At 45.5% G+C, this 13,232-nt stretch overlaps 2 long non-coding RNA genes across 2 annotated transcripts in view; one reads left to right on the top strand and one right to left on the bottom strand.

Moving 5' to 3' along the window:
- Positions 1-13,232, top strand: part of LOC127481341 (uncharacterized) — a 45,274-nt gene that overhangs the window by 19,367 nt on the left and 12,675 nt on the right. The window lies entirely within an intron of this gene.
- On the bottom strand, positions 2,584-10,015 carry LOC127481338 (uncharacterized). Its single transcript, XR_007908193.1, has 3 exons — positions 9,714-10,015; positions 9,132-9,604; positions 2,584-3,171 (listed from the first exon to the last, which is right to left on the bottom strand). It is a non-coding gene; the product is annotated as an uncharacterized LOC127481338 (long non-coding RNA).

Below are 13,232 nucleotides of genomic sequence, written 5' to 3'. Positions count from 1 at the left end.
AAATCGGTGCCCATTAACCTGGCACGTCATGAGCTGTTGTGCTGCTGTGATGGCTGCTGCCCAGTAAACTTGTGGTTGTCCCGTGCTGCCAAAGGCCCCTGAACCCCGCTCTCTCCCCCCCTCCCCTGCAGGCAACGTACTGTAGAAGGGGATTAACTGAGCAAGCTTCTGTCCTTTCGGGATGAAGCAGGGGGGTGAAGGGGTCCATGCCATTATCAGAATCTCGCTATGAGAATCCGAGTCTATTACACCTGGTAGCACAAACAAACCCATTCTGGTGGTAGAGGACCTTCCAATCAGCAGTGCATGTACCCCTGGATTAAGGGGACCCCGATGTCCAGTCGGGATTAGCACCACCTCAGTGGAAGTTATGAGGACTGTGTCCCTGTTGGATAAGTCCAGCCCAGCGCTGGCTGATGTGGCGGGGCACAGATCGCTGGCTGGGGTGCAGGGGCACAGAGCGCTGGCTGACCTGGGGGGGCACAAATCGCCAGCCTGTTCCCCTGTGTCGCATGTGATTGCTGTACCGGGGCGTGCGACAGCGCCCCTCGCCTCCAGTTTTTTGGCATCCTCCTTGCTTTGGGTTGCTTTCGAGGTGCCAATGCTAGAGGTTTCTGAGGGCAGTCCCTTTGGAAATGGTCAGGGGCCCCACAAATGAAACAACCATCTTTGGGTCTGGCCCCCTGCTGTGTCCTTAACTGAGTACTCAGTGCTACTGCTAGCAAATCTGATTGATGTGTTAAAGAACCCACCTCTTGGCAGGCACGAACTAATTCTGAGATACTGCAAGTTTCCCTCTTAGGAAGGGTTTGCAGAACTCTTTTACAATCCACATTAGCATTTTCGAAAGCCAGTCTTCTACTAAGGATTTCCCTGGCTTCCTCATTTTCAATCTGCCTATCCAGAGCAGATTGCAGCCGATCTAGGAATTTTGTGTAAGGTTCTGTTGGGCCCTGTATTATTTTGGTGAATGACAAGTTTGCATCTCTGTCTGATGTAGGTAATTTTCTTATTGCCCGCATGGCATGTTTTGCTATTACCTCGTATACCTCTCTATTGTAACCGGTTTGAGCATCTATGGAACGATAGTTCCCATCCCCTGTGAGTTGGTGTGCTGATACCCCTGCTTGTGGGTCATTAGCATAAGCAGAACAGATTTCTCTAAAATCGTTCAGCAATACATTGTATTGTGTGTTAGAAAGGCTTATTTGTAACAAGGTTCTCCAGTCATGAGGCATGAAGATGTATGTGGAACTTAGTGACTCTAAAAATGCAAGCGTGTTAGGGGATGATACACCAGTTTCTCTCATTAACTGTCTTAGTTCTTTGGTTAGTTCATGTGGTAATGGTTGGAACCTGCGGCTTTGACGTGGACCGATAATTACTGGACATGCTTGTATAACTTGTAAGTCCCCAGTACGCAATGCCTCTTCTCTGCATAAAGCCCACCTATCAATTGTACCTTCTCGGTATGTTGCTTCATCCCTTGCCGGCGGAGCTATCCCAAAATCCCCCTCCTCCTCCCCCCATTCCTCCCATTCCCCCACCCCTGCAGCTCCGGCGAAAGCGACTGTCTGTGGATGGGTGGTGGTGGTGGTTGGGGAGTACGGCGCGGGGGCGGGGAAGGACGGGTCGGTGTCCGAACCGCGTGGCAGGCGAGATGGTGGTGCCCGCTCCTGGGCGCGTACTCGGCGTTCATGCGCGGGATGGGTTGGCGAGTAAGCTGGGCTAACCCCCCCACTCCCGTCACGGGACCCCCTGCTGCTGTCCCACTGACTGGAACCTCGCATCTGGGGCCCCGCTCCCTCCCGCCGGTCCGTGTCCCTTGGGCTCCCGGTTCCCTTCCCCGGAGTTGAATTGTGAACGGCTCCACCCCCTACCCCCGCGGAGCTTTGTGAGTTCAAACTGCGGCGCGTAAAAGTGGGGCTGCTGCTTGCAACCTGAGTGGGGGTGTATGTGTTCGTCGTTCTTTGGTGGGATCTGCTTAATGCAGTCATTATAGCTTGCCAGGCTGGGTAAGCATTGTTTGCTTGCGAATCCCCTCTCTGAGCCTTGAGTTTGATAAGATTGCCTATTTTGTCCCATATGTGAATGTTGAGGGCTTCAACCAGAGGTAGTTCTGGTACAACTGCTTTAATGAGCCGCACCAACTCTGATAATTCAACCCTTGTAACCTGAACATAGTAAGGATTCAGCAGAGCAGCCAGTGCTTCTGTGTCCCGTGATACTTCGGTAGGGAAAAAGTTTCCCATGTTACCTTTGTGTCTCGGCGCTGCTGGGGTGCGCTGCTGAAGAGGGTCTGTCGGTTTGTTGATTTGTGTTGGCTCACTGTCGGTTGGGCTGTGGCGTCCCGTCGGCGGCGGCTGATGTCCCGGTGCAGGCGGCAAGTGGCAAGCGGCGGCGGCAGGCACGGGCAGCTGTAGCGACGGACGCGGGGGTTGGTTGTAGAGGCGGCGGCTTGGGGCTGCGGCGATCGGCGTGTGCGGGTTGCAAAGCGGCGAACGAAGCGGCGGCGCTGGCGGCGGCGTCTCAGTCACGTGGCGGCGGCTCGGCGTGGTCCCGGCTCCGTCTCCGCTGAGCGCGGTGTTCGCAGCGGCGGCAGCGGCGGCTCCGGGGCTCCCGCGGTTCACTGGGCGGCGCGGGGGTCGGGGGCGCGCTGTGTCGGAAGGCGCGGTGCGGCGCCTCGGTGAAGCCCGCGCGGTCTGAATACGGTGCAGGGGCTTTTTGCTGGCAGTGCTTTTTAAGCACGCCGCAGGGTCAGTCGGCAGCGGTGAGCAGGTGGGGAGCCACGGCCAGTTTCTGCTGGACAGAAAACTGGAGCGGGGGCTCCGCGGGGGTCAGCGCCCAGGGAGCAGTCTTAGACGTGCGGGGTGTGTCCCAGTCACTCACCGCTTTCGATGTTGCGTTGACCCTCTCCACTCTCTCCAGTGGCTGCTTTGACCTCTCGGTTTCTTCCTTAACTCTTTCTTCTCTTCTTCCGTGCACTATCAGAGTTACAGTCTGGAATAAATCGCCGTGTGCTACGTCTGCGTCTTCTTAGTTTAGGCAAGGTTACGCTGCGAGGATGAAAAAAGGTTAATCGTCCAAAGGTACAAGGGCCTCCTACAGCCTTTCCCGGAATACCTTTCCATGCTCTTTGTCCACAAATGAGAAACAGATCATTTGGGAGACCTATTGCATCAGATCCAGGAATAAATTGTTTTTGCAGAGTTTCATTGCACCAAGCTGATGCGTTCTGGTAAATATCTCTAAGAAAAACTGTCAACTCCTGGATATGTGCAGTTTGCTAACACGGTCTCATTATATAGAGTTCCCAACCAGCAGTTATCAATGGGTACTCCAACCAGACAGGTGCGAAAAGGACTCGTGGGAGTTACCATGGACACACATATCACGTCCATCTTCGTCATGTTGGCCAGGGTGGTCCACACATTGACATCTAAAACAGAAGTCAGCAAAGAAGCAAAGTATAGCTGATATCTTTCTGGAAGGTACAGTTGGGTCTGGAAAAGGCCCTGCTGCTCTGCACCCTCAGGGGAGAAACCAGCTCCTGGGGGCTGTTGGATTCCATCCCACCGCGTGGTCCATGGTTGGACCATGACACTGGTGAATGACTCGAACAGTGTATTGATGAAGTGTCATTTCTAAAAATGTAAACAACATAACAACTGAGTAACAGTGAAAATACAGACAATAATATAATCATGTCCATCCCCAGTCAGGAGATCTAAGTGGATTACAGTGGTCATTTACTTGGAGTCAACAGTACTTGAGATAATCTTTTCCCGGTTGGCAGACCTAGTTTCCAAGTTTGGACAGGTGAACAGGTGTGTCCAATTGTATGGGCCCGGACAACACAATGAATCTCAGGAATTTCTGCAAAATAGAAAGTCTAGTACAACAGAACTTCTCATTTCAGAATTTTATAGTCTGGATTCATCTTTTATAGTATGAAGTGGTTGACTGCCAGTCACACGTTTATAGGTCTGTTAGGCGCTATCACAGGCAATGTTTATCTGGAGTTTGATGCAACACCAGACAACATCCTGGTCTCACCAACCGCTCCCACAGAAAGCTTGCACTCTCTGTACAGATTCCAGGCCTCATCGGGAGCAAACCGTCCTGCCCCATTTTACCCCTGACTGCAGTCAATCCCCCTTCACCTCATGGAGTGATAGTACAGGTTATCTCTTGCCTCCATGCTATAAAAGAATTTTATCCATCTTCACATTAACTATACCATTGAGTGTGAAATCATTTCTGTACTTAACTAGAATATTACCAGTTCATCATAAGAAAATTGTAAACATGATGCGAGCCAGAGCCCATAGGGAGGTCCACAAACATCAGTCCTTCATTTGCAGTCTTACCAACCAGCTTTTCAACATAAGCTTTTCTTCTGCCAGGCCCAGCACCTCACACATGGTTATTTCACAATCACATATATTCTTGTATAGACTCGTAAGCCAAAAGGTTTCTGTCATTTGTTGATTCCAAATAATTCTTGCCACCTGCTGTAACACTACCGGGATGAAACACATACAAATATGAGCACTGCAAAACAATCAGTGTCTGATTTAGAATTCCCAAACCACACCGTTCTGCCTGATCTTCACAAACATCATTGGTGTGGCATGAATAGCACAGAAACAGATCATTCTATACAGTGATGACCATTAGGCTTCAGGATGTTACAAGTTTTATAGTTTTCTATTGTCTTCTTTCCCCCCTTAATGGCACGTCTGCCCCATCCCAGGAGACAAAACCAAGTACAATTGCAGTCCCTCTGCACACGGCATCACATATGTCCTTCACTTCTTGAAGCCAGGGCTTAGCTTTAGCCTTTACCTTTAACACTGCTGCCAGAACAACTTGGCAGCACACTGTTCAGGAATAATATTCCAATTCTGATTGTTGCTTACCAGTAATACAAAACGAAGCATACAGATTGTTGGTGCAACTCATCTAAGAAATATAAAACTTCTTATCTCTGGAAGAGTAGATCCAGGGATCTATTGGGACACGAGACTTGCTATGCAGGAAAGAATAACCAATCCATCTTGTTATTCAAGATACATGACCTGCACTGAATAGGCTAATGCAGGAGTAATCATGGCTTTGGTAGCTATAGCCTCCCAGCCTCTGGCCAGGACATTGACATTGTTCATTACATAAATCACAACATCAGGTGTGGACAAGACACACGAGAGACAGGTACACGATAACTGAGTCATTACACCAGTTAGCAAAAGTTAGTAGACACAATTAATTATATTTAGGATATGTTTTTCTTCCATGTGATATTCGGGCTGGTCTTGTGCTGCTCAGCATTCACTGATCTCTGTCCAGAATTCTTGCCGCTCATGATAAGGTTTCATCAAACATGCTGGAAGCCAGCAGGGTCCTGTGGGAGACAAAACACAAACAACTCCCCCCTTCCACATACTAACAACTTAATATTTACTTGAGGTATCATATTACCCCTCCTCATTACAACAGTATCAAGTTAAGGTTTTGTTCTGTGGGTGGGAGGCCTGGAAGGTCACCAAGTTGCTGCAACCTCTCTATGATCTCTTCTATGGGTGCCCCTGAGTTAGACACTAACAGTGGAATAATGTATGGTTTCCAGGGTACAGGACAGCCTTCTAACAATTTGTTTCGCATTACTGGAATTAAAGGCTGTTGCATGTAAAGTTCAGGGCTTTGCAGCTCAATAGCTATTTTCATTTCTTCCCCCTTTAATATTTTGATTGCTTGATGCAGAGTTACCCAGGATGAACTTCCATCCTGCCATGATCCATCATTAGTAAAACGGTCACTGAGACCTTCAGCAATAACTGAAACCAAAGTTCTATCAACTCCTGGTGTTCGTCTTAAATGCCGAAGGGCATTTTGTACATATACATCATTAGTTAACCCTAAAAACTTCGTGGCATCAACATCGTCTATTATCACAGAGTCAGCCCCTTGCTCTGTGTGCCAACTCATCTGATGTTGATAACTTCTCTGAATTTTCTATAAAATCGTCCTCATCAGAATCATCACTACTACTCTATATGTTACTATCCCACTTCTCTGGATCTCAATCAGGGGAAGTGATTATAGCTCGCACTCCTGGTCCCCGATCACTTGGGTCTATTTTCCTTTGCCTGTGCCGAACAGTTCTCACAGCATATTTCTCAGCTAAAGTAACACATTTATCTTCTACCCTGTTCTTTTAGGCCTGAAGGTCAAGTAAAGTCTGGTGTTGTACCAGCTGAGTGGCTCTTAGAGCATTCAGCTGCTCCTGCAGTTTTTTGCATTTTTCCACAGTTAACTTGTATGCAGTAAGCAGTGCACCCCCCCATTCGTCCAGCCTGTTCCAGATGACTGCTTGATTTAGTAGTAGGGGTAAACTACTCCCAGTATTGCAATACCTCCATTGGGGTCTGCTGCCCCCAGTACTCAAGAGGAATCTTTGTACATGCTTCCCACTTATTCTACAAAGTAATCTATGGCTCCTGCCCCAATTCTATTAATTCACGGGGAGGAGCTTTCTTAGGTTCATTGCCGCCTGCGGCTGACCCTCCTAACCACTTTTTCATCTTAATCTACTAATGTTCTCACTAACAGAACAATGACAAAAGATTCTCAATTTTTAAGCTAAACACAATGAGACACACTAATCCACAAACTATGGCTCTTACATCACAAACAAGCCTAACTACACATACACATCAAATCTAAAATCTTTATATACCAACCACAAAATACACACTCTACAGTAACTCTAAATGAATCCTCAGAAAGACATATCTATGAGTGAAACAACAATAAAACCTAATCCACTGGGTATCTTCTAGGCTTTGATTCGCTCCACACCGAATACAATAAAAATTTAAAGTCCGATCTAGCCTTATCTCCTGGCTGCCTCTACGTCCCAAGATATATTTATTACAATTAATACAACAAAGTCGTACATATAAACAACAGTTGCAAAAAAGGACAAATCTTAATTCTAGGTCTCAAGAAGTGTGGTATACTCACAATTAATTGCTCAGAACTACCTCCCATATGCAAAAAACAAACAAAGCATATAAAACACAAGCATTGCCACCCATATAGTAACTTAATCAACAAGAACAACAAAAACCACTTTAAAACAAAACAATTATAAGATATGAACCCAGACACTGGCACTCACGGCACCCACACAGAGTTCACCACACACACAGGGACGCGGCTTCCCAGGCTATGCTCTCCACCTGAGAATCTCCCTTTTACACAACACACACGAGGACACGGCTCTCCAGGCTGTGCACTCCACCTGAAGATCTCCCACCAATACACAGGGACACGTCAGCTGAGCACTCCACCAACGAATTCCCTGGGGCACTGCTTATTCCTCCATGTATCCTGCCGACTACACCAATTTATGTAGCAGTACGTTCGGATACATGTCCGGAATAAAGACAAGTGCCAAAAATACTCAAGCACACAAAATATCTTTTATTACAGTGAGAATAATAATACTAGTAATAAACTTCACAAGAGGGATTAAAAACTAAAAAGAAAAAGGGATACAAAATAACTATCTTATCGGGTGGCATTAAAACAAATACTACGAACAGCATTTAATACAGTATTAACTAGTGAAAAAGGGATACCAAAGAAGGATCTTAACACAATATTATGGATAACACGATATTGGTTAGTAAAAACGGAAAACTAAAGGAAAAATACTATAAACATAAAAGGAGAATTAAAGGAACACAAAAAGGGTATTTAAAAAGTTTGTTCTCTCAGTTGCTTCCTATCAAAAAACTGTGCTTACCCACACAGACAGGCCAGGGCTGTCAGGATCTGCAGCAGCTGGTCGGTACCCATGCTTAGCGGGCGTCCCCGTGGAGCAACACAGTCTCGGTGGTAGGATGAGGATCGCTCAACTCAGCAGCTCCGACACCCCATTTTTATCAGTTCCACATTACACTACGTAGGGCCAGTACGCAGTATAAGGTGATGCCTGAATGGTAGCCAAACACCGCCTGATCATTACCTCATGGCAGCAGTCTGCGCATGCCCTACTTGTAGGGCAAGGGGTGAGCGACCCCTGCCCACATAATCTTCCTCCCATCATCATCTTTCTCACCCCTATGGATGACCTCTACCATTGTGTTTCAAGGGTAGATGTCTCTATCTTGCAATATGTAGCAAAACCAAGGAAGAACTCAGCTCTGATAATAGGGGATATCAGGCTGACTTGCTGAAAAGCACAATGGACCTTACAATTAGCTTGTGCCATGAAGTTACATTGTACCATACTCTAGCTGGTTTCACATCCTAATATGATTCCGTTCTCACGCCTCTATGCTCCATTGATCATCTAATTCAAAAGTACCCCCCTTACATACCACCGTGTGATCAATGGTAGCAAGAGGGTGATAACGAACTACTCAAAATTGCAATGCATTTAGCCTGGCGTTTATCATTTGACGTACGCATGTTAGTATACAGGGAATCATACACAATATGCATGTTATTATACATCCAACTATTGACAAGCCTATTAACGCTTTTCGTAACCAGGGCCATCCCCATTTCCAATCACCAAAGAGGTTCCATTCATCATGAACATGTAATTGTTGAGTAAGGGCTTTTAATTTCTGGCTGCTAGTATGAACAGCTTCAGAATGATCACTTAAATTCATGCAGCACATGCCCTCAAAATCTTGACAGCCATGTCCCTGGGCTAACAACAAAAAAAAAATCAATAGCAGCTCTATTTTGTAAACTTGCATGTCTAACAGAGTCTACATCTGTGAGCAATGCACTCAAAGCAGCAGAAGTAGCATTAGCTTCTTTAGCCAACCAGCATCCTAGTTTATTTAGAGAAGCCAAAGCATGAGTAGTCCCTATCTGAGATATTACACTAGCAGTTATTCTTTCAGCCTTATTCCAAAACTCTACATCAGAGTTACAGTCTGGAATAAATCGCCGTGTGCTACGTCTGCGTCTTCTTAGTTTAGGCAAGGTTACGCTGCGAGGATGAAAAAAGGTTAATCGTCCAAAGGCACAAGGGCCTCCTACAGCCTTTCCCGGAATACCTTTCCATGCTCTTTGTCCACAAATGAGAAACAGATCATTTGGGAGACCTATTGCATCAGATCCAGGAATAAATTGTTTTTGCAGAGTCTCATTGCACCAAGCTGATGCGTTCTGGTAAATATCTCTAAGAAAAACTGTCAACTCCTGGATATGTGCAGTTTGCTAACACGGTCTCATTATATAGAGTTCCCCACCAGTAGTTATCAATGGGTATTCCAACCAGACAGGTGCGAAAAGGACTCGTGGGAGTTACCATGGACACACATATCACGTCCATCTTCGTCACGTTGGCCAGGGTGGTCCACACATTGACATCTAAAACAGAAGTCAGCAAAGAAGCAAAGTATAGCTGATATCTTTCTGGAAGGTACAGTTGGGTCTGGAAAAGGCCCTGCTGCTCTGCACCCTCAGGGGAGAAACCAGCTCCTGGGGGCTGTTGGATTCCATCCCACCGCGTGGTCCATGGTTGGACCATGACACTGGTGAATGACTCGAACAGTGTATTGATGAAGTGTCATTTCTAAAAATGTAAACAACATAACAACTGAGTAACAGTGGAAATACAGACAATAATATAATCATGTCTATCCCCAGTGAGGAGATCTAAGTGGATTACAGTGATCATTTACTTGGAGTCAACAGTACTTGAGATAATCTTTTCCCGGTTGGCAGACCTAGTTTCCAAGTTTGGACAGGTGAACAGGTGTGTCCAATCGCATGGGCTCGGACAACGCAATGAATCTCAGGAATTTCTGCAAAATATAAAGTCTAGTACAACAGAACTTCTCATTTCAGAATTTTATAGTCTGGATTCATCTTTAACTCCTTCCCTTACTAATGAATCCCCAAGCTAAACTAATCTCCACAATAAGCTTACTCCTAGGAACCTCAACCACAATTTCGAGTAACCACTGAATAATAGCATGAGTCGGCTTAGAAATTAACACTTTAGCTATTCTTCCATTAATCTCTAAAAGCCACCATCCACGAACCATTGAAGCCTCTACTAAATACTTTCTAACTCAAGCAGTCGCATCTACGCTACTTTTACTCTCCAGCATGACCAATGCATGATTCTCTGGCCAATGGGACATCACTCAACTAACCCACCCCATATCATGTATACTACTAACTATTGCAATTTCAATTAAACTAGGCTTAGTCCCATTTCATTTCTGATTTCCAGAAGTTCTTCAAGGCTCAACTATAACAACATGCCTCCTACTAGCCACAGTCACAAAATTTCCACCAACCACACTATTCTACCTAACATCCCCCTCACTCAACCCAACTCTCCTATCTTCGATCGCTATTGCTTCCGCAGTCCTAGGTGGCTGAATAGGACTTAACCAAACCCAAACTCGCAAAATTTTAGCTTTCTCATCTATCGCACACCTAGGACGAATAACTATTATTCTCAACTATAACCCCAATCTGACTTTAATTACGTTCTATCCATATACTGTAACAACTTCCGCCATCTTCTTCGTCCTTAACACAACCAATACCCTAAAACTATCCACTGTTATATCCACATGAACCAAAATTCCATCACTAACCACAATCCTTATGCTCACTCTCCTCTCCCTTGCAGGTCTTCCTCCCCTAACGGGATTCCTACCCAAATGGTTAATTATTCAAGAGCTCACAAAACAAGAACTAACAGTAGTAGCCACAGCTATTACCCTACTCTCTTTACTTGGACTTTTCTTCTACCTACGACTGGCCTACTGTGCAACCATCACACTACCCCCAAACTTCACTAACTACATAAAACAATGACAAACTAACAAACCAACTAACACCCTAACCACAACCTTTACCTCCTTATCAATTATACTCCTACCACTATCTCCCATAGTACTCGCAATCCCTTAGAAACTTAGGTTATTTAAACCGAAGGCCTTCAAAGCCTTAAACAAGGGCTAATCCCTCTTAGTTTCTGTTAAGGTACACAGGATACTAACCTGCATCTCCTGAATGCAACTCAGATGCTTTAATTAAGCTAGAACCTCCCCCTAGACAGATGGGCTTTGATCCCATAAAATTTTAGTTAACAGCTAAATGCCCCAACCAACAGGCTTCTGTCTACTAGATCCCGGCGCATGTTTAATGCACATCAATGAGCTTGCAACTCAACATGAACTTCACTACAGAATCGATAAGAAGAGGAATCAAACCTCTGTAAAAAGGACTACAGCCTAACGCTTCTACACTCAACCATCTTACCTATGACTTTCATCAACCGTTGACTATTTTCCACTAACCACAAAGATATCGGCACACTTTACCTTATTTTTGGCGCATGAGCTGGTATAATCGGCACAGCCCTTAGTCTCCTCATTCGAGCAGAACTAGGACAGCCAGGCACCCTTTTAGGTGATGACCAAATTTACAATGTAATCATCACTGCACATGCCTTCGTTATAATTTTCTTTATAGTAATGCCTATTATAATCGGAGGGTTTGGTAACTGATTAGTACCATTAATAATTGGTGCCCCCAACATAGCATTTCCACGAATAAATAACATGAGCTTCTGACTACTTCCTCCATCCTTCCTACTTCTTCTAGCATCTTCTACAGTAGAAGCCGGGGCCGGAACAGGATGAACAGTATACCCACCCCTAACCGGAAATCTAGCCCACGCCGGTGCATCAGTAGACCTTGCCATCTTCTCCCTTCACCTGGCAGGTGTCTCATCCATCCTTGGGGCAATCAACTTTATCACCACAGTAATCAATATAAAACCACCTGCTCTCTCACAATACCAAACCCCTCTATTCATTTGATCCGTCCTAATTACTGCAGTTCTACTTCTCCTCTCCCTACCAGTCCACGCCGCTGGCATTACAATGCTTCTAACAGATCGAAACCTAAACACTACATTCTTTGACCACGCAGGAGGCGGAGACCCAATTTTATATCAACACTTATTCTGGTTTTTTGGCCATCCAGAAGTCTACATCCTTATCCTACCAGGATTCGGAATTATTTCCCATGTTGTAGCCTACTACGCCGGTAAAAAAGAACCCTTTGGCTACATAGGCATAGTCTGAGCCATATTATCCATTGGTTTCTTGGGCTTTATCGTATGAGCTCACCACATATTTACAGTTGGAATGGACGTAGATACCCGAGCTTACTTCACATCCGCCACCATAATTATTGCAATCCCCACTGGCATTAAAGTCTTCAGCTGACTAGCAACCCTACACGGTGGAACAATCAAATGAGACCCGCCCATACTATGAGCCCTAGGCTTTATTTTCCTCTTCACCATTGGTGGACTAACAGGCATCGTTCTTGCCAACTCCTCCCTAGACATCACCCTGCACGACACCTACTACGTAGTTGCACATTTCCACTATGTATTATCTATGGGGGCAGTATTCGCCATTTTTGCTGGCTTCACACATTGATTCCCACTGTTCACTGGCTACACCCTTCACTCTACATGAGCTAAAGCCCACTTTGGAGTAATATTCTTTGGGGTCAACCTAACATTCTTCCCACAACATTTCCTAGGCCTAGCTGGTATACCACGACGATACTCAGACTACCCAGATGCTTATACCCTATGAAACACCCTATCCTCCATCGGCTCCCTCATCTCCATAGTAGCTGTAATTATACTAATGTTCATTATCTGAGAAGCTTTCGCATCCAAACAAAAAGTAGTGCAACCAGAACTTACCTCCACAAACATTGAATGAATTCACGGCTGCCCTCCTCCCTACCATACCTTTGAAGAACCAGCTTTTGTCCAAGTACAAGAAAGGAAGGAATCGAACCCTCATAAGCTGGTTTCAAGCCAACCGCATCAAACCACTCATGCTTCTTTCTTATGGGTTGTTAGTAAAATCATTACATAGTCTTGTCAAGACTAAATCACAGGTGAAAACCCAGTACATCCCACCCCAACTCCATGGCCAACCACTCTCAATTTGGTTTTCAAGACGCTTCATCCCCTATTATAGAAGAACTTATTGAATTTCACGACCACGCCCTAATAGTCGCACTAGCCATTTGTAGCCTAGTCCTGTATTTACTAGCTCTTATACTTATAGAAAAACTATCCTCCAACACCGTCGACGCACAAGAAGTAGAACTTGTCTGAACAATCTTACCTGCCATTGTCCTAATTA

Source organism: Manacus candei, unplaced genomic scaffold (assembly GCF_025592945.1).
Source record: "Manacus candei isolate 608988 ecotype Guabito, Panama unplaced genomic scaffold, ASM2559294v1 h1tg000078l, whole genome shotgun sequence".
NCBI classification, from domain to species: Eukaryota; Metazoa; Chordata; class Aves; order Passeriformes; family Pipridae; genus Manacus; species Manacus candei.
Note: the sequence above shows the minus strand (reverse complement) of the source record. Positions and strands in the feature narration are given on the sequence as shown.